This window comes from Lipophrys pholis, assembly GCF_963383615.2.
Source record: "Lipophrys pholis genome assembly, chromosome: 6".
Taxonomy (NCBI): domain Eukaryota; kingdom Metazoa; phylum Chordata; class Actinopteri; order Blenniiformes; family Blenniidae; genus Lipophrys; species Lipophrys pholis.
The window spans coordinates 10,519,603-10,542,003 of NC_137629.1; positions in this window are offsets into that span (position 1 = coordinate 10,519,603).

A 22,401-nucleotide genomic window follows, 5' to 3' on the forward strand; every position below is an offset into this window, starting at 1 on the left:
TCTAATTTTCTGAGACAGTCCTGTATATGTTTTAGTGTAAATCTCAGGGTGTTCTTGTACATTTATATTTGCTGTTGAGGGGAAAGATCCTGTTTAAAACTATCTAACTTGACTGAGAGTTGAAGGTACTACTGGTCATATTGTTTTGTCTCAGTCGTACAAATGTCTTCTACTGTTTCTACTGGAGGTTCTACTGGTTCTACTGCAGGATGCTGTGGATTCAAACTAACACCATGCACTATTTTAATCAAGAACTACTGAGGAAACTGAAGCCTGATCCAGTGGAGAAGAGGAGTTCATCCAAATGATGATGGGAGTGAGGATCGTTTTTGAATGCTTCAATTATTACATGTATATATTTTATTCATACATGGGTTAATAACTTATTGAATTGGTAGTGTGTCATTCTTTTTGTTTGTATGTCCTCCTCATAGACCTCATAATTGTTGAAATTCACTCGAGACAATTACATCTTTAAAGCAACATTACATTGTTTATCAAATAAAACTGAAAAATGTTAAGTTCTATATTTTACAGTCACATACAATCCTTTACAGTCATATGGTTAAATTTGTCAAAGCAAGGAGAGCAGTGTTACAAAAGATGAATAACATGTTTACATCTCTGTCTTTATCCATCTATCGCCATATATTTACACGACTAGAGAGCATGACTCCATGAGGAGAGCTTCCTGTCTAGATGTAGTTCTCCTCTCTGAGGCCTGCAGGTCGTTCTTCAGGAGCAGGGAGCTGGACAGTGAGTCTCGCTCGCACATCACTTCCTGCCAGGTCCCTCTGTCACCTGGTCGTCTCAATCATCCCTGGACCACCACCACCACCTCCTGCTCCTCCTTGATATATTTTGATGTAATCATGAATCACAATTTTTTGTTTCCTTCGTGTTCATGATTGTGATTATTGAGATAAAGCAGGTTGCTAGTACAGTGTTATAATAACAACTGTGGGCTGCAGGTATGGATATAGTACTTCCTCCATCGCCCATCAGAAAGTACCTGGTAGATACAGTACTTCCTCCATCACCCAGCAGAAAGTACCTGGTAGATACAGTACTTCCTCCAACACCCAGCAGAAAGTACCTGGTAGATACAGTACTTCCTCCATCACCCAGCAGAAAGTACCTGGTAGATACAGTACTTCCTCCAACACCCAGCAGAAAGTACCTGGTAGATACAGTACTTCCTCCAACACCTAGCTGGTACCCATGCTTGCTGGTACATGGAGGACCTGCGCAGGACAACAACATCCAGCACACATCCCCAGTTGCCAATGTACACATCAATAAACCTAATATATTATAGAGTCTTTTTTAATGACAGGTAGATGCAGGAAAGATTCTACCTTGCTGACATGTGGCGTGTGATGACGTGCCAGTCTTTATCAGGTGACTGGCCAGATTATGCTCTGAGGAAGACTACAGATGCAGCTGTAACATGTCATCAAGGTAGAATTTTTCCTGCATATACCTGTCGTTAAAAAAAGAGTCTGTATAATGAACAGAATTCAACTATCAATTAAGTTCTATCATATCACCTCCTTTGGCATCACAAATAACTACATTATGATAGATGGGAAAGGTTTTCTGTTCAAACAGAACAGTCAAACAATCAGGACCAGAATCAAGATCAGCATTATGAGAAATATGAATACAAAATGTCAAGACTTGCATCAGGACCAGAATGAAGACGAGCATTGGGACACGCATAAGAACCAAGACCAAGACCAGAATCAAGATTTTGACCATGAGACCAGTAACTATGTCCATTCTGTCTGCCTGAGCTCATTTTTGGGAGCTTTTACCAGCATATCAATTTTAGAGCTGAAGACAGAGCTGGCGTGTGAATGAATGTCTAAGTACAGAAAATGTGTCTTTTCATCGGTTGGAATCTCACAAGACCACAGAAACTTGGTTCATTTTTAAAGAAAAAATCTTAATTTGTCATGATATACAGTCATGACATGTGAAGTCTGACTCAGGAATCTCCCTGAGCTTCACACCTAGCAGGGAGTCCAGCAGACACTGCAGTCCCATGCAAATTCTACCTCCTTTCTGTTCAAAGGACACTGACTACCCCATGCTCTCAGCCAGTCACCGATTAGTGGAGACTCCCAGGATTCGAGACCTTGGAATGCCTCCACCTTACCAATAGCATTTGGAGAGATTCTCTCTAAAAGCGTTGCTCCTGCTCCTTGACGGAGGAAGTGAGTTGCTGGCAGCAGCTGACCCAGCGTTAGCATCCTGATAACCGCAGAGCCCTGCAACAGAAGGCCTCAGCACATCTTCTGACCGACCACGAGGCTCAGAACTTCCTCCCGGTCCAGAGACCAGCACTCAGCGTCTGATCCCCCATCATTCAGGGAAGACCAACCAGTTCCCCCCCCCCCCCCCCGAGGACGAGACCTAGGAAACAACACCTCACAGAACCTCTGTGCTTTTCCCTCAACAAGCAGGAAAAGCACCACAGATCCGAGCGACCAGCAACTGCTTCGTCAATGATGAAGCAGTCGCATGTAGAAAAATATCAGAATTAGTTCCATATATGAATGAGGCCTGGGTCTGGTGAGAAAAAAAACTTGGAATTGGCACTTTCACACGGCGACAAAACAGGTCGGATATGGGTCACTTGTTAGTAAAACAGTTCAGAATTGGGTTGCATTTCCCTGCAGTGTGAACGAGGCCTTATGCAACATTCATCCTCCCTGTACGTGCCACAAAACATCGAGTCTTCAACAACTGCGTCAACTTGTCTGGCACTTACTTTTTTACTATCAGTATCATATAGATGATATCTCTCAAATAGTTTTAATGTTTAATCCCCATTATAAAGGGAGTCGCTCCACTCAACTGTTACCCATGCTCACTCAAAGGATTTTCCTGTGTAAGGATTAAATTAGGCCATGTTGGAATTGACAATTTATAAACAAATCCAACATGTGTATGAAAGTGACTGGTCTCATAAGTACACATTTCACTTAATTAAGCCAAAGCACTTGAAAGTAGATTGAATTATTACATGAATGGGAGAAGCAGGTCCCCATTCTAGATGTAAAAAGAATGTAATGAGGTGTCAAATTGTACATTAATGCAACTGTAAAATTAAGATGTTTCAGAGGAGTAACTGAACAAAGCTGCTACTCAAACCTGGTTTGATTTTCACAGGAGAAAAAAAATACACAAGGTCATCAAATTCAAACAATTTATTATGACAGGACAATGTATCACAGGAGAACCTTCTCTTCGCGAGCTTAACCAGTGACTTCAAAGTCTTCCTCCTCCTCAGACTCTTTGCAGAGACTGGTCGTCGTCGTCGGCGTCCTCCTCCTCCTCCTCCTCGTCAGACTCTTTTTGCAGAGACTGGTTGTCATTGTCCTCCTCCTCAGACTCTTTTTGCAGGGACTGGTCGTCGTCGTCGTCGTACTCCTCCTCCTCCTCATCAGACTCTTTTTGCAGAGACTGGGCGTCATCTTCGGCGTCGTCCTCGTCAGAGTCTTTTTGCAGAGACTGGGCGTCGTCGTCGGCGTCGTCCTCGTCAGAGTCTTTTTGCAGAGACTGGGCGTCATCTTCGGTGTCGTCCTCCTCCTCGTCAGACTCTTTTTGAAGAGACCGGTGGTCGTCGTCGTCCTCCTCCTCCTCAGACTCTTCTGGCAGAGACCGGTCGTCGTCGTCGTCGTCCTCCTCCTCCTCCTCAGACTCTTCTGGCAGAGACCAGTGATCGTCGTCGTCATCGTCGTCGTCCTCCTCCTCCTCCTCTTGCAGAGACCGGTCGTTGTCGTCCGACTTCCTTTGCAGAGACTCCTCCTCCTCAGACTCGTCCAGCAGTGCAGTCAGATTTGGCTGCTCTGCAAGATCTTGGCAGGTGGCCACAGCCGTCACATGGGCCTGCAGCAGGTGGTCAAAATACTGCAGCTTCAGCTGGTGAAAGCTGGTTCCATTTGAAACCTATTCAGACAAACAAGACATCAATAGGCATCATCTACAGTTCAGCTGGATCAGTTATTTTCCTAGGACACTTTGGAGGCTTCAGGTTTGCATGCTCAAAATCAAATCTTAAAAAAAGACCCATCCCTCAGTATTCACACACCCACAAATGTCCAAATCAGGATCTCCTAATGTTAAAGCCTGTAAATAGCCACTTTCTTTTGAGAGCAGGAGAAACAGCCACAGTGGACACAAATAAAAAAGGAACCAACACCTGTGCTCCAACACTGCTAAATGATTGCATTGGCCCACCCTCTTAGAAACATTGCGTGGGATTCCTACTAACAATGTACGTAGGCCCAAAAGCTGAAAATGGTGTGCTCCATAAAAAATTGAGATCGGTAAAACCGTGCATACGCACATCCGTGTGCACTTTCCTTTCATACATCAGTCCAACTGGAAAGTTGCACAGCTCATCTCCCGCCCTCAACACACCCACTTTCTAACATAAATTGTCAATGCAAAGTGCCTCAATAGTTCTGCATTTCAACCAGCCTGTTGATCGCCGGCATTTGACGCTGAATCCTGACAGAAAAGAGCAGAAAATGAATTTTACAGAGTGCGAAATAGTCATGGGGGAGGAGGTGGTCAGGAAAATATTCAGTGTCACAGTAGTGGACTCACAAAAGAAAAAAGAACCATGGGCAGCACGTTGTCACCGTTGTATATAGTGTGAGAACCACAGAGATCTGTGACTGCAGAGGTGGAGACGAAGAGTCTGATCTGAAGGTGGCGGCCAGAGGAGAGTGACATCATGGGATCCAGCACCCGAACACAGCCCTCATGGGTGTGACGGCTCCCGTGCGTGTCAGAGTGTCGCAGAGGGAAGGAGACGTTTTGGTGGAGACCACAGCGGACCGATAAAGTTCTGTTTTATCAGTTTATTAAATGTATTAATTAAATAATTGAACAGTGACTTGGAAAAAGGCTCAGTGTTTTATCCTCAGTCACTGGACTTGGAGGCGGAGGGTGAAGTTTGTCTGCAGCACCATTGCACTCCGCACTGCAGCTTTACTCACGGCTGTCACGGCGCTATTTATATGCTTGCTCTGAAATTAGACTGTTTTGTTACACACCTAGTCACAATTGATAATCAGTTCTATCCACCACTCGGTATCATTTGAAGATGAAAGTTTGACATATGAAGATAGAACTGCTGATTCAGTAGTAATGTTCCACTAAAGAAACATCTATACCACTGCAGCTTGGCTGGTTATGATTACGTGGTGTCATGCGAGTGTCACTTATTGTATGAGATGAAACTCGCTTCAATTCTCCACCACAATCAGCGCTGCCAGGTTCCCCGTCTCCAAAATGTGCGTGCGCAAGGTTCAAAGTTTGCGTACCGGTACGCACATTCTTCCGCAAAGTTTATTATTTTAGATCACAAACTTTGAGTATGAAGTGGCATACGCATCTTTCAGGGCCCGTTTTGTGCGTAAGCAACCTTTATCAATGAGGCCCCAACACATTAGTTCCCTCACCAGAAGAGACCACTTCTACACCAAGAGTGTCACAAGCCTACACCCTTTCTTCACCATCTGTTTGGGTTACTCCAACAGGCCCATCCATGGGTCAATAAAAGCTCAATCCAGAACTCTGCTGCTCCACCCCTCAACTGGGACTACATTGGCCTTGTCCGCCTTAAACAGCAGACGCAGAACACACTGCAACTTTGAGTCTCAAAAACTTAAACCCTTTTATGCGTCAACATCACCTACTCTACAAGCTAAGGATGTGAAGATTTGAGTCCCTGAAGAATCTTCATAAAAGTTTCATTTGGTTTGGTTATTACTTTTACAACCATTTTTTTTCTCATCGTCATGAACAACAACGATTACTTTAGAGTCAAATCTTTACCCAGGATTCCATGGGACAGCTGCTGTAAGGGAGCTTAAGGAGCAGCCATGGTCCAAAGGTCCGAATAGAAGCATCACATCCGTCCCGCAGTGCTGACATGTTCTTCCCATCTGCAGAGATACAATGAAAGCCAATCAGGTTTGAGCTGGCGAGGTCCAGAGCCAACAGTGAAGAAATGAGTGAGGTTAAAAGTACACTGCAAGGCAAAGACGCGCACATAACAAAATTCAGGCATCCGAGCCATTGCAGATGTGACAGCCAATCAGACACTTAAATGCATGTGGGGAGAGCACGCTTCATGTCAGCTTCAGAAGTCCCTGCATACTTGCATAAGAACAAAAAGAAAAATTCAGCTGCAACATCAACCAGCTGCCAACGAAATGCTTGTTCGGCAGGAGAGTTCATACTCCAAGAAGAAGCTGTCAACTTACAGGCCATGGTTCTGTCAACACAACCAGATGTCTGAAGCGGCGTTTTAACATTTTAACGGCACAGCTTATTTTTTGCTACAAATATTTTCAGAAATACACCTCGCCAAACTATTTCAGTAATAAGAGATTGTGTCCAGGCTGCGACGTTTGTTCGGGTTTAAATGCAGGAGCAGACGGCCCTGAGTGATGCGTTCAGGGGCATCATGTAAACCCTGTTCAATGCTACATAGTTGCGAGGCTACATGTGAAACGTGATTAAAATATGACTGATAGTCATTAGTGAGCGGGAAAGCATGTGCACAGCACATGGCACAGACACACTTCGGTTCAGACAGTTGGCACTGCCAAACTAAATTTCTTCAGCCAGAGGGAAGAAAATGACGTTTTCTTTGGCAAGACTCTGGAGTCCTGAATTTTTTTTCTTGTTCTAATGAAGTATAAATAGGTCTTCAGGCTCACCTTCCAGACGCAGCTCAGAGTGTCGGACCAACTGCAAACGAAGACACAGATTCAGCTTACTGCAGCCAAACTGAGGCCGTCCTGAATCTGTCGCATCTTCACCGTCCGACACTGAAAGAATAGAAACAGCACCAAGAGTCAACACCCGAGTCTCCTAAGGTCCTGTATACTGTGCTGTGAATCAAAGCTATTTTCCACAGCACTCAAATTTTAACCAAACTCTACAGGGTTTCATTGTGTGAACTGGACACCAACAGGTAGCCAACTTTACTGCGTTTCTGCACAATTAATCCCACGGCAAATAAGTGGACTTGACAGACCCTTCACTTCACAGCCTGATCAGACTAGCGACCTCGCAACATGATTTTAGGCAGCGAGCCGTACAGCAGTTATTTGGACGGACAATTTTTGGAAAAGACGGCCAAAGAAATAGCGGACGTGTTGCTCAAAGCCTCTAAAAAGTTGTAGTGGCCATCACTACTTGTTAGCGTCTTAATTTTGCTTGGAGTCATCTTTTTTCGCCAAAATACTGTGAACTCTCAGCTTGAGTAAACAACTTGCAACTGACTTCTGGAAGTACAACCATTGACGAGCAACATGATTGGTCAATTGATACCATGTGGTATATTAAGTTTTGAAAGGCAGCCTCTGATTGGTTCGTAATTCTCTGACTCATTCTGATGCATTCAAATGCTGGGGCACGGGGGAACAATTGACAGATTTTCTTTCCAAAATGCTGAGGAATTATATCTGAAGAATCCACACAGGTGGGACTAATTCTATGGACCTATGATCAGTCTAATTTTTCATTTCCAAAATGTTAACATGTTTGGATAACTGCACACCATTCATGCTTTTCATTGAAGAATCAAATATTCTTTGCTGTGAAAATGCTGATTTTGATATAAGCATTGACACTCATGCTTGTTCCATCACCAATTTGTGTGTGACTGACATTCTAAGGCCTTGGGACCTCACTGTAGGAGGCTTGCAGATAACAAATAAGCATCTAATATTCAATTAAAAACCAATAAGAGGATAATAAACTTTCAGAGTCTACAGGTGCTCAGTTTAGGGTGCAGATAGAAGCATTTACAGTCTATATCCATTTAAAAAAATTTTTTTAAATAAATTTCTTTTCTTTCTTTTACTCTCATTCACTTTGTTGATTGGTAGTCAGCTTTGTACCTTTCATAAACTGCCACCTTGGGGCAGAGAGGAATCTTGTCCCATTGCGGGTCTCCTCCAGTGGCATGCAGTCTGAGAAGAGTCTCTCCAAAACGGCCACAGCTCCATCTGTCTCCCTGAATGGTTCCTCAGCTGAGCTGAGTTGGGCTAAAATGACCAAAAAGAGCCAAACCCAGGTCAACATCATCCGCCCTGGAAGATCCCCCATATTCTGGTCCATTGCACTTCTCTCTACCTGCTGAGAATGACTGAAAAGTGACTGAGAGAGGCTGGAAGCCACTGACACACCTGACGCTGAAGAAGACTCACACTCACCTGGAGCCGCCTACTGGTTGGATGATTGGATGATTGGAACAGGAGGGAACACTGCTGCCCTGTTGCACCAGGAATGTTCTGAAAGAAATATTCAGTCATTTGTTTTGTCGGTCCATTCGTTGGCTATTATGTTGGTTCATTGGTTCACTGTTTCATTTTTCTGTCCACTTGTCCAGTCTTTTAATCTAAACTTGCATCAATTCGAATGCATCATGGCTAGAATCGTATATGGCTAGAATATGTATATATATATATATATATATTAGGGATGTCCCGATCACACTTTTTGGCCCCCGATACAGATCCGATTTTTCAGAATTTGAGTATCAGCCGATACCGATACTTTCCCGATCCGATACTTACATTGCTATTGCAAATATACTCAACAGTCTATTTTTGGAGTAACTAAGATGTCTGAAGCTAAAAGCTCTATTGGCAGAAGCTTTGTTTAGCTAGAAATTATTGTAAAACTCACTTATTGAATCAAAATTCTTCTCAGAATAACTTAGGAACTTATTTAAACTTTATTCAGTCATAACAACAAAAAAACCCCAATTACACTCTGCAGTCTTGTATCTCTTATTTATGTTAACTTAAACAACTTCACCTGGATTTTGTGGCAAATACATTTTTTTTAAATGAAACCCAGTGAATCAGTTTGACTAACATATAAACTATAAAAAAAAATGACACAACACAACATAACAACTAAACAGTATTCAGTAAAGCCAAACAGAAGAACCCAATTCCACTTCAAAGTTTCTTTGACTGGTTGGGTTGAAAATAAGTTCTAAAAAAGTGCAAATACAATAATAAAAATAAATAAATAAATCTTAAACATAAATGCTCTTAGGCTCCAATGTAACTTCTTTGTATATTAAATTTCAGTTTCACTTAAAGCAGTATGAGAGGTCTGACCTGAATTGTCACAAAACATTTACATTTCAATGTGAATTATAAACACTTAATTCCACTTCAAAGTGGTAAAACCTGTTTGACAAAAGTAGTCTGAACATAGTTCTCTCAAAAACTTATTCAGAATACAATCTTTTTCATCCCTGGCCTTCTCCCAAAAAATTTCTGCTCAACACGGCTCAACACGAAGCTTCAGGGCATGTAGTACACATGCCAGGCCTTTAGGGGCGCTGTGACTCACTAAAAACAACAAAAACTCAGAAGAAGACAGACCACTTGGAAATTTAGAAGTAGACTTCTGCACAAAAACACATAAACCACTAATATAACTCTAGTTTTATAGGTCTATGGCCCTGCTCCGCCTACATCTAGCTTCTCCAGCTCGACCGGAGCTTGTATTCCGTGATTGTTGTGGTTATTAGGTGACGTTGCGGACTGCGGTGGGGGGAGGAGGGGGCCATTACATCATCTTATTTCCACGGATGATCGTCTTTGCTGACGTTGCAGGGGTTTGAGAATTTACCCACTCTAAGACCCGTGTTTCAAAAAAAAACGTCTTCGGGCTCCTAAAACACCGCCTCATGTGGATGATAGGCCAAAAACAGCTCGTTTAGGTTAACCGGTTTCCTGGTGTGGACGGCCATTGAGCGTACTCCGCCACATGTTTACTTTTTAGATGTCTTATCAAATCAGTTGTGTTAAACGAAGCTCTGGTGCTCCACCTCTCGGGACTGTGGTGAAGCAAATAGTACAACTGGCCGCTGGACTAGTTTCGTTGTCAACCTTAAAATACCTCCAGACTGCTGACATTTTATCCTCTCAATGGCTTTAGGCTGCTAACGTCAGTTTACGGCAGGTTGCAAACGGGGCTCGCTTTACGGCAGCTGACGTAAAAAAGTTCTTGGTTTTTTTCTTTTTTAGATTGGCGAGGTGATCGGCTGGATTTTCTGATTCCCGATCACTCACAAATCACCAATATCGGCCCTAATATATATATATATATATATATATATATATGGAGAGAGAGAGAGAGAGAGAGAGAGAGAGAGAGAGAGAGAGAGAGAGAGAGAGAGATATTTTCCGCATGAAGATACATGTCGTTTTGAGCAGATGACGTGCAGTCAGCGGAGGCATTCCCTATCAAAGGCTGAATTGAAGTCAATGAAATATTCATTTTGATTATTTGTTTTAACTATAATATAATTATGATGTATTTTTCAATTTCCGGTAGCCAGTGATGCCAGTAACACGTTAGTTACAAACGCGTTACTCTCATATGAACACTTTTTTCAGTAACAAGTAATCTAACATGTTACTATTTCCAAACCAGTGATCAAATTAGTTACTTCTCCAAGTCACTGCATTACTATTGTAATTATTATTGCAACAATCACACAATTGCAGAGAGACTGAACTCTTTTTGTTTTTTTTTACAATTTTTTTTCTATTTCAATAAATCAGTCAATCAATGAAATACTTTTTTGTCCCCTTTTTGTCACCTTGTTTTGGGTGTCGGCAGCTGTTGAAAGTAACCAAAAAGTTACGTGTAATCTAACTTAGTTACTTTTAAAAACAAGTAATCAGTAAAGTAACTAAATTACTTTTCAAAGGAGTAACTAATAATCAGTAATCAGATTTCTTTTTCAAGGTCACTGCGGCAACACTGCCGGTAGCTTACAGTACGTAAAGGTTAGAAACTGTCAGCTTTCCAAGCCCAAATGACTCAACACCGCTACTTCCTGGTATGGCAGAGAGGCTGCATGAAGCCAATTCATCCTCCATAAGAACAAGAAGAAAGTTCGGCAGTGAGGGGTCCTGCCTAACAAAATGACGTCAGAAATGTGTTTCGGCTGTGCCAACCGTCCTGGCCGAACTATGTAGGAGCTGCACTGCCGAAACTTCTGCTCTGCCGTGTGCTGCGCATGTGTGTTCCAGTTCACTCATGACTATCAGTCATATTTTAATCATATTTAGCTTGTAACATCACTACTGTACGAGCCCCGCAGCTCGTTCAAATGTTGGAGTGCAGGAACAGCTATCAGCTCCTGCAGTTAAAACCAGACCAACATCACGCTCGGACAAAAACTATCTTTTATTACTGAAACAGTTCAACAAACTGTATTTCTGAAAGCACTGGAGTTGAGAGATAAACTGCAGTTGAAAAGTTAAAACCCCGCTTCACAGCTGGCTGCTGCGAGGGGGCGTGGCCTGCGAGTTCGGCAGCTTCTTATTGGAGTATGAACAGTCCTGCAGAAAAAGCTTTTTTTTCGGCAGCTGGCTGACGTCACTGCCGAAGTTTCTTCTTGTTCTTATAAGTTCAAAAAGGGAGTATGCAGGGGCCTTTAGTCTCTCACTCCTGCGCTGCCTTACTGAAGGCCACACCCCCCTTGAAGGCCACACCCCCTCCTGAAGGCCACACCCTTCCTGAAGGCCACACCCCCTCCTGAAGGCACACTGCTGCTCTGCCTTTGCCGGTCATCCAATGTATGGATCCCCAATATGAAAGTCATTTACGTAAAAAGGCAGCTCGCTACTCTGCCTTTGAACGTAAACGTGCTATTGTTGGGGTTTATGGTTGGTTATTAGCATATAATTACTGTAAGTAATAGATTACTAAAAGTAATAAATCACTGGAAGTAATTTATGAAAAATTGAAATTGTTAATGGAGGTAAACGGTCATTTACTCATTAACAACTCCTAAAGTAATTGAATAATTACTTTAAAAACAAAAATAATCAAAAATAATTTTTAATAAAAAAATTATTAATTTGCATACATTTCTTATTTATGTATTAATAATAAATCGGGGCACCACCAGATAAACTGGAAATAGCTAATACCAAAATATCAGTCTCGTTTGTAAAAAGTTTATTTAAGTTAGTTAATATTTCTGCATAAAATATAACCATCTTAAATAGAATGGAAGGTGTGAGATCCGAGCACAGACTGTTACAAACCAGTGAATTGTCAACAACAAATACACAATAATCACCAAGAAGCGTACAATTCAGCTAACAGGCGTTTATTAATAAAAATGTATTAATTCATAAATAATTCGGAAATCATCTCATAAATCAACACATTCAAATAGCAAACGACATCTAACACGGAGATCTAATCTATTAAACAGCAAACACTATGTACAAAGAGTGTATGTGTGTGTGTGTGTGTGTGTGTGTGTGTGTGTGCATGTGCGTGTGCGTGTGCATGGTCTGGAGTGACGAGTGGGTGTGATGACCTCGAACGTCCACCAGGTGGAGGCAGACGTCGGCGGGTCAATGCGGTGACTGTGACGACCACTAGGGGCGTGCGGCGACGCGCAGAGGGAGAGCGCAATGACTTGATGTGTCCACCCGGTGGATGTCAAGAGGGATTGCGATGACCCACGCGACCACTAGGGGCGTTTGACTCGCTCTTTCTGGGGACGCGGCGGTTGCTTAGCGGCCAGATAAACAAGACGTCCGTCGAGCGCGCGTGTGCGAGGGCGGTCTCGGAGCGAGTTAGTCTACCGAGGGCGTAACGAACCGGCGGTTCCGTTGGCCCGGTTCTGAGCACCTAAGTGGAGGTCGGGACCGGCAGTTAGGGCTCTTGTGATCAGGGCAGATCTGCTCTGCAGCAGCTGACATGTAGGTGTTACATGCAGCAGTGTGTGTGAGCTTATCTTGATCAGATAAGCGGGGAGCAGGGCTGCGAGGAGATCCGGGTTAGTGAAGGAAGGGGAGAGATGAGAGGATGAAGACAAGAGAAAGACAGAGAATTCTGTGAGGCTCGGTTCTGAACCCTGGTTCCTCCACACAGAGCTCCCAGTGGGCCTGGAGCTCACTCGGACCTCTGGTTCTGAGGTGGAAAACCAGAGTCCTGGACTTGGTTGGTGCGCGTGAACGCGCCTACACAAACATATGAGATACTGCGGCCTTCTGAGCGGCACATGGAAACATATTGCATTTTCAACAGAACATCATTCTAACTATTCTCTGCCCAGACAAAAGCGCTCACCCTCCGGTTCTGGACAGCACCGTCCGTCGTGCTGTTGGTTCTGGGAGGCGGTGGTAACTGGTTGTTACCGGGTCTTAATTTCAGTGTCCTGAAATTCAGAGGCCTGGCTCCAGCTGCAGGAGTGCAACTGAGAGGATGATCTTGGGAGGAGACGACACTGGCTCTGGTCTCCAGAATCTCCCAAAAACAGGAAAAATAGCGGAAAACAGAAGATGTAGTCCAAACTGGGTCCTGCTCGTCCAGCGGGCTGGCGTTGGTTCCGTCTGTTTGTTTCTGCTTGGTGCTCTCTTTACCATCCTGAGGCAAGCAGAGACATGTGTCTCCGCCGATGGTCAGTTGAGAATAGCCGTTAGTGTTGGGAGAAAGTGACTCTCCCCAACTTGGGTTTGGACCCCTGTGGTGTGTTCGGGTCGGATTCAAGCGTCCTCATTGGCCACTTCCGGGGTCTGGCTCGCTCCCCTGCTGTTTTATGGCCTATCCATTGTTGTGGTGTTTTCCTTCGGGGGAGCAAGCTCTGGAGGAGTTCATGGAATCTCTGGCCCCAACACTATGCTAAATGATATATGACGTTCAGAAAAATATTTTGTTGGGAGAATATGGAGACTGCTATTGAATAATTGTTTAAGTTTCATTAATGGAGTTTTATGATCGTGATTTTGTTGAACTTGTTGACTTGCCAGCTGAAACATATTGTAGTGTCACGGAGCTGATCGCTGCAATGCATTTTGGGAGTTGGGTTGGCGGCTTTTCAAATGTCTTTATTTGGGGTTATATTAGGCTTGTTAGTGTTGGTAATGATTGTGATGTGTTTTTGTTGCTTAATTTGTGTGGTTAGTTAGTTGATCTAGTTTAGTCTAGTTTAATATTTGGAAGTTGGCAACCAGGAGTGCAGAGGGTTTTGTCGTCCTGCCATGGTGTTCCTGTTTTGTGAGTCAAAATAATAGCCTCTGCTGATTGCATTTTGTATGAAGGGAAAAGCACATTCTCATTTGTTGATTCTCCGCATTGCTCTCCACAGCATAAAATTGTCATTGGTGTCAACAATGTCTCGGTGTGCATCGCCCTGCCTACCCAACCCTGGTGTTCAGGGCACACCTCTGCTTCTCCAAAACTTGCCCTAAAAGCAGGCCTGGAGTGGCTCATCGGGAGAACAGGGACAATTCCCAGTGGGCCGGTCTGATGTTTGGGCCGCCAGAGCCGGTCTTCACTTTTTTTTTGTTTTCATCCAGTTTGTTTTTTTTCCACAGCACTGGGTTGATCACACGCCATTTCCGTTGTTCCCGGGCCACCTCTGCCTCCCTCCACCAACAGCTTCTTTTAAAAAAACAAACAAACCTTATTTAAAGTTTGCCACTGGCAGTTTCTTTTATTTGCAGACGCACCCTGACAAGTGATGCCAGTGCGGAAATCCAAGATGGTGGCGTTAAGGGCACCGCCATACTCGTTTGTGGTTGCCGCCATCTTGAAATGGTGCAAGGCAGAAGGCCATTCTATGGTAATGATGTAAAAGCAGAAGCTGACACGCCGAAAGTGACGTACACGGAAGCTAACCCACTGGAAGTGACGCAGAGGAACCCACTCGCCAGAAACAACGCAAGGTGGAAGTCATTCGCCGGAAATGACGCGAGACGGAACGTTTTTGTTTTTTTAGACGGAACGCTGTTTATTCCTCAACGCAGTTCAACGCACATTTAGCATTTCTTTTTACGTGTTTTTCGTATCTTAACAGAATGGAGGATTGTCTTCTGATAAGGAAAAGATTTGCCTTCTTGGCTATATAGAAACGATCAGCCTGCACTAATAAGAAGCAGTAGTTATGTCAGTATTATTGAGAATAGGAGTAGTTTTGTGGTTCTGTTAGGAGCAATGAAAGAAAGTATGATCGACATTTAAGTTGCTCTTTATATCCTCGTTCCATGTGTTGGTTTATTTAATGTGAAATGTAAAAAATACCTTGTGAAAACTTGCTCCAGTAACTTTTGGTGTGTTAAGAGACGAATGTGGGGAGGGGAGAAGTTGAGGGGGGAGGGGATAACATACAATACCCTTGTTGTGCTACATATATTATTTGCAGTTATCACACTGATCCAAATACTTTACAACTGTTATTAGATTAACCAGCCTGAGCTGCTCTATCTAGACAGTAAAAGGATTTCTTAGATTAACCAGCCTGACCAGCCCTATCTAGACAGTAACATGAAGCAGGAACATGAATGAACAAAGAGGCAACAACAAAAGAGGAACATGATTTTGAGAGTTTGAGCAAATGATGACAGAGAACAAGCAACTTCAGAAGCACCTTTTGTGAAGAGTGGAAGTGTGTGTGTGTGTGTGTGTGTGTGTGTGTGTGTGTGTGTGTGTGTGTGTGTGTGTGTGTGTGTGGTTTGTCCACTGGGTGTTGCCGGAACTGTTGTGGGGGGACCCGTAGCGACACCCTGGGGCCCGAGGCCATCGGGCCTGGACATCGCCACCCCGGCGGACAGCAGCCCCCCAGACCCGGGGAGGCCCCAGCGAACCACCCCAGAGAACCACGCCCCCGCCCAGAAAGCACCAGATGGAGAATGCAGAGAGGAACCCCCCCCAGGCAAGAGGAGCCCACAGGAAAAGGGTAAAGGGCACAGGGCCCCAGGCCCCGACCCAAGCCGTCAAGCAAAGAAAAGGCCGGAGCAGGGCCCCCGAGGCGAGCGGGCCGAGAGCCCCCCCCCCACCCCGGCGGCAAAGCCCGCCGCACCCCCGGAAGCTGGCCCACCCACCGCCCCCCCCCAACCCGGCAAGGCAGAGATGGCCCCAGCCACCAGACGCTCATCTCTCAGTTAAACTTTTCCCTGTTCCCTGTTTCTTTTGGTTTTTTTGGACAGGTGGACGAGGCTCTCGTAAAAAGAAATCAAAGAAAATAAACTAAATGTTTAAAAAGTCATGCCCTTGTCCCCTGTGTCCTAAAATATGTTTCCTCCCCCTGTGGGGTCGTAACACATAACATACTACAATGAATCATTTAGATGTTTGTCAATAAAGTTTAATGTTTTATGTTCGTTTGTGCCACATGTTGGATTATTTTAACTTGAATTGTTTTACGTAGTCGGCCATTTTTGGGTTCACCATTAGAGACAATAGAATTGCATCATCCCAAGTGTTTTTACCTCCATTTTGTAACGTGGTTTACTGATACCAAGGGTACGTCTGAATTGTCCCTCCTAATTCCTTATCTATGGACTTTACCTTAACCCTAACCCTAACCCTGACTGGTTTTCTGACAACCCCCCCCCCCAGACCCCCACAATAAAGCATGCCCATTTCAGAGTGGCCTTTTATTATGGCCACCTTGAGGCACACCTGTACAATATTCATGCTGTCTAATCAGCATCTTGATATGCCACACCTGTGAGGTGGGAAGGATTATCTTGGCAAAGGAGAAGCGCTCACTAACACAGATTTAGACAGATTTGTGAACAATATTTGAGTGAAATAAGTCTTTTGTGTATATAGAAAATGTTTCACATCTTTAAGTTCAGCGCATGAAAAATGGGAGCAAAAGCAAAATATATATATAGATAGATAGATAGATAGATAGATAGATAGATAGATAGATAGATAGATAGATAGATAGATAGATAGATAGATAGATAGATAGATAGATAGATAGATAGATAGATAGATAGATAGATAGATAGATAGATAGATAGATAGATATGCAGCGGTTAGTTTGTTGGCCTCTGAAGTCATGACCCTTCCATTGTCCTAGTCCATGATGTGGTTGTTTCTTACCGTGATGGCTGATTTTGCATGTTCATGTTCTGCAGTTTCTTTTTGCATTGTGTTTGATGTTCTTTTTTTCTTATATTAAAGGAGTTGCCCATTTCTCTAGTGTATGTGTTGTCCTCTGTTTTTATCCAGTTCTTCTGTGTTTTGTTTTCCTTTCTTTTTTCTTCTTGTGTTTATTTTCCTCTTGTTGTTATCTGTTGTTTATGGCCTATTTTGGATACTGACATTGTGTGAGTGTGTTCTTGATGTGTTTTTTCTCTTCTTGTCTGTCTATTGGGGCGGCATGGCTCGGTTGGTAGAGTGGTAGTCTCCCAATCGGAAGGTTGCAGGTTTGATTCCCATCTCTCCCTGCCAACATGCTGAAGTGTCCTTGGGCAAGACACTAAACCCCAAACTGCCTGGGTGAATACTGCATTCACCCAGGCATTCACCAGGTGAGCGTGAGTGGTTGGTGGTTGTTGGAGGATGTAGTTTGGCATCCCCACTTCCTTGAGTCCACTCCAAGGCAGCTGTGGCTACATACGTAGCTTACCACAATCAAGAAACGAGTGAATGAATCATGCAATGTAGTGTATTTGAGTGCCCTGAAAAGCATTATATAAAATCTATGCATTATTATATATTGTATGCATCTTTATATTGGTGCAGTTATGTGCTTTTAAATAAGTGTTTCTTCCATAACTTTTATTATTTGGTGTTTGGTTCATTCAATATCATCACGATGTAGTATTTTGTAGTCCACCATTTTAAGGTCTATTTCTTTCAACATTTTCAGGCGTTTGTGGGAGCCCTAAACCTATTTCTTTTTATTTGATATTTACTTGATATTTTGATTGTATAATAAAAACAAAGAATATATATTTGACCAGCACTGGTCAAATGCTTCAAGTACTGAGGAAAGTAAAGTACAGATTTGGAGCCCTGGGGCCTGCACTACGACCCGTGATAAACATATCGAGGATGTCTCTCTGTTTCCTGGGTTGACTTATCCAGGTAGGCACTATCCTGATTGTGAACCTGCTTCGTGTTAATACTTCAGTTATCAAGTCACTAGTTCAACCCAGAGTTTCCCTTCCGGATCATTGTGCGTTCACATGAAAGGGGCGGAGCTTGTAGCGTCTGGCCAATCACACAAATGGAGAAACCCTGGCTACAGAATACTGAAGGAGCAATTATTCTCTGAGAATATGAATTGAAACACATCCACGAGACTAAAACCAAAGACAGACCATTCCTGACTTGTTAAAACTTAACTTCGTGGGATTATATGATATTAATGTATTCGACAACGTAAATGGATGGCACGGCACTGTGGAGACTCAATTTCACTTTATTACAGCAGAAACATGTGGGGCAGAACTTCCTCAGTGCTCTTCTTTTAGTTAAGATTTTCCATTCAATTGTTTTGAGGCTGAGTTTCCCGTGTGAGTGTTTTGTGTTAGAATATTAATTCATCACTGTGATGGCCTGAGTAGTTCTGCGTTCCACTAATTCATGATTCTGCAGTTCTCAGTGTGACCATTATTACAGATCAAACCCTTGTGGAGTGAAACAGACTTTGGTTCTTTGGCTGGTGATGGTGCGGAGCTGGCTTCCTCAGCAGCAGACAACCGAGAAGGGAGCCGCTTGGGTCCCGTGGCGCTGGTGTGACAGAGAAATGGCTTCGCAAGTCCCCGGAAGTCTCGGTCGCCACTTCGGCCCATCTTCCATTCATACAGTCTCATCCACCATCATTCAGCTATTCCACAAGATCCAGGGGAGCAAAGTGATCTTTGACGGGGCCCAGAAGACCCTTCAGGTACACAGCTGAGAGAGTCTTCTGGTTCCAGCCACTTTCCGCTGCCAACATCTGAAATTCCACCGCATGGCCAGCTGTACGCTGAGGTTTACCTGGATCTGGGTGGCCCCTCTGCTAGATGAGATATGCTGGAAAAACCTGGATAAGGTTCTTGGTAAAGAATTGAAGCGCCCTTCACACGGCCGTGGCCTAAACCTCAGGTTGTGCCACAAGGTGTGATGTAATGTGATATCTGAGTGCAGGATGTTGTTACCAAAGCTCATTAAAAATGATAGACTTTGTTCCTAATGAACGCACATTTTTCCCATTTTGAGGTCTGTTTGAAACAGACTAACACCAGTAGATCTAATTTTCTGGATAAAAATTGTGTTTTGATAATCTATGTATGTGCTTATTCCTCAGAATACATGTGGAATGATGAACATTGCTGGCCAGAGATGGCTGGCTGGCCCCCAAGTTTTCATTTGTATTAATTTCAGTGGAACAATTGTAATGACGTTAAAATATAAAGTCTATAAAAGAATCACAGTCAGTGAGATATCTTGAACTACAGAATACATTTTTATAAAGTTCAACATTTGCATTTCTTCCAAATAACAAAAAATAAAAGACGTGAAATAAATACATTAGATGGCGCAGGTCTGAGTCAGTAACACTATAAACAGACCATAGAAATCATGTTTCAGACTATTTTCATTGAGTAACAGTGGAATTGAGAATTGATTTTAAGATTTGAGTCATTTCTGAGACTTTCTTTCTCCAGAAATGGAAGTCACGTCTTCACGTCTCATACAGGAGCTGACGGCCTCATCCATCTCTTCTACCAGGGTGAAGATAAGAAGCCAGGCTTTTCCTGCTCAGGCTCTCATCATTTGGAAGCATTTTTTTATTACTATTATATTTGTCTCCTGATGTTTTTCAGTTTGTTGTGTCAAGCACATTGTGGCTGCTTATGAAAGGTTATATAGATAAAATCCATCTGTTCTGTACATTGCTTCTCTTTAATTGCACTTCCCTGATGGAAACAGTGATTTTACTTCATACAGCTTAATGTTGATCGATAAAAAGAGTTTTTAACTTGCAGTGTATGTAATTACAAGGTGAGTTGTTAAAGCCATCTGGGCTGTAACATTCAGAACTAAAATCCATGTAGTATATCCAATTCACACTACACAAGTAACCTGACTCACCTGTAGCACTGCAAACAAATACAATCGATTCAATTTGATTGATCAAATTTATTTCATTTAATTTGAACTACTGCTGCATCTTAAAACATGATGGAAAAGTTCATTTAATTTGGATTGATTGCACACAAACTGTTTCAAGCATTTTAATCTTTACAAGTTTAACTAACTTTAACTACAGTATCTAAATGTATTTGATTTAATATGATTAGGTTTTTTTTCTTTTCCATTTTTCTAAATGGAGCCCATTATTATATTTAAATTCGTAAATTGTCTAAATGCTAGGAGTGTACAAATAACTCACCAAACAAAGTTTGACTTAAATTCAAATTTTCTGTATTACATTAATGAAGAGAAGCCTAGTGTAACATCCCAATGTGTTGACTGCCCCTTTGGTGACCACATGAAGAATAACTACACACTTCCTGTTAGGTTTCTCCCTCGTTTATTTTTGCACTCCGCTCAGTTTGTAGGTACCTTATCGAGCCCATGGGGATATTCCAGAAAGGAGGTTCAACAAACTGAGTCTCTCCCTGAACTCTGAGTTGACTCACTCTGAGATAGGAATCTCTGAGTTGTCCATTCCACAACAGCTGATCTGAATTAGTTCAGTCAACTCTCAGTATGTGAACCTCGAGTTAAGCGCATGCACAACTACAATCAAAAAAACATCATCAATTGGGCCCTGATACCACGAGTCACAATGGCAACAGATCGAAAACCGAGTTATTTTGCAGTGAATACCGGCGCTGCAGCAGCGGAGGAAAGGGACGGTATGGGAGAAAGTTTGACAGCATTACCCCATTGACTTAACATCTAACGTAAGATTGCAGCATACAGGTAGAAATATTAAATTACTTTACAATCCGAATTTCATTTAAATACAATCAAAGCATCCATTATGACGTCGCTTTTTTATTCTTCAATGTCGGCTCTTCCTATAATTGTGAAGCAGAATTCACCAGTGTTGTTTGTTCACCCAGTAATAGGGAGCATGAACTCAGTTTAGACCGTTGTGAGACAAGATAGTTTTACTCCACTGATGTGTTGTTGCAATAGTAATTTGGAAGCAGCTAAAAATGAAATATAAAACCAGAATTCAGAATGAAAAGGCATATATGCATTTATGTTGATTGCACCTCACTTTGATTAAAAATTTTGTATGATAATTTGATGCAGGCTATTAAATAAAAAATATTCATTCAGTAGCTACTTCAAGTAGTAATTTAAACCCTTAACAAAATTTTGTTTGCACTGGTCCTCTCTGTTAATATCCTACTGAGCAGATTCACATGTTTGCATATTTTTATTATACTGGAGTCATTTAAAATGTGATGATGTGTACATCAATAGTCAATAAAATACTGAAATTACTGCACATACACGTATTTCATTATGTAACCCCCCCCCCCCCAAAAAAAAATACAAAATTAAATAATATAAAAACTGCAAGCGTGACTTTTATAAGAGGTCTACACACTGTTGCTTTACCAATATTATAAATAAAACTACTATTTCTCAAAACAATAAAATGCTCTCTGATGTGAGCGCATGGGTCAATTCGAGAAGGAATTTCCCCCACGAAAGGCTTTCCCATGACGTAAGCCATCTCAAAATATTTCTGGGAGCTTCAGTTGGGAGGAGACAAGTAGAAACACAGGGTTTCCTCTACAAAACCTGCCAGCGAGTAGTCCGTTCCTGTGGTGACTTACTGCTTAATTCAGCCCTTTTTCTGGAACCAATAACTCAGAGATTCCCTCATTTGAGGGTTAACGTACTCTGAATTTTCACATAACCCACTTTCTGAATACCCCCATGTGTATGTTTTATCATGCTGAAGTCCTAAAGTTGATCTTTTCAGTGGGTTTCTCTTCTTTTAATGACATGATGGTTGGTCAGAATGTGTGCCTTGCAATTGGTCCAAATAATTGAGGTGGAAGGATCTTCAGGCTGTGGCTTCACAGTTTGTTCATGTGCCTACAATATCGTTCCCTACATCCAAAGGAGGATCTTCACCTGGACATTTATTGTTTAAAATTGGGACACTTCACCAACTTTTATATCGTTGATTTGATGCAGATGTGAAACTGATTCCATGTTAATGTCAATGAAAAATGATAAATATTTCCTTTAGAGAGCACAATGAGTGCTGACTCTGGTCTACCCAGTAATTGTATGCAATTCCACACAGTCTAAAAACTGTTTTATTTATATTAAGTAGCTGGAGGAGCATGGATGTTATTTTATGAGCTTCATTATGTCGTAAATCTCCACCCAGCCACTGTTGCTGAGAACATCTGACCATGAAGCGCCTCACCTCAGATATGCAGCAGGAATCGTAAAAATCTCAAGTGTTTGCTGGCTTTTACTACAGTGTGAGCAGACTGTGCAGAGTCCCCTGGTGATTTATCGATGGAATAAAAAGACAGTGTGGAGAGGAAGAGAGAGAGGCTATCAGTCCCATCGCTACACAGTCCCAGTGCTTAATGACTT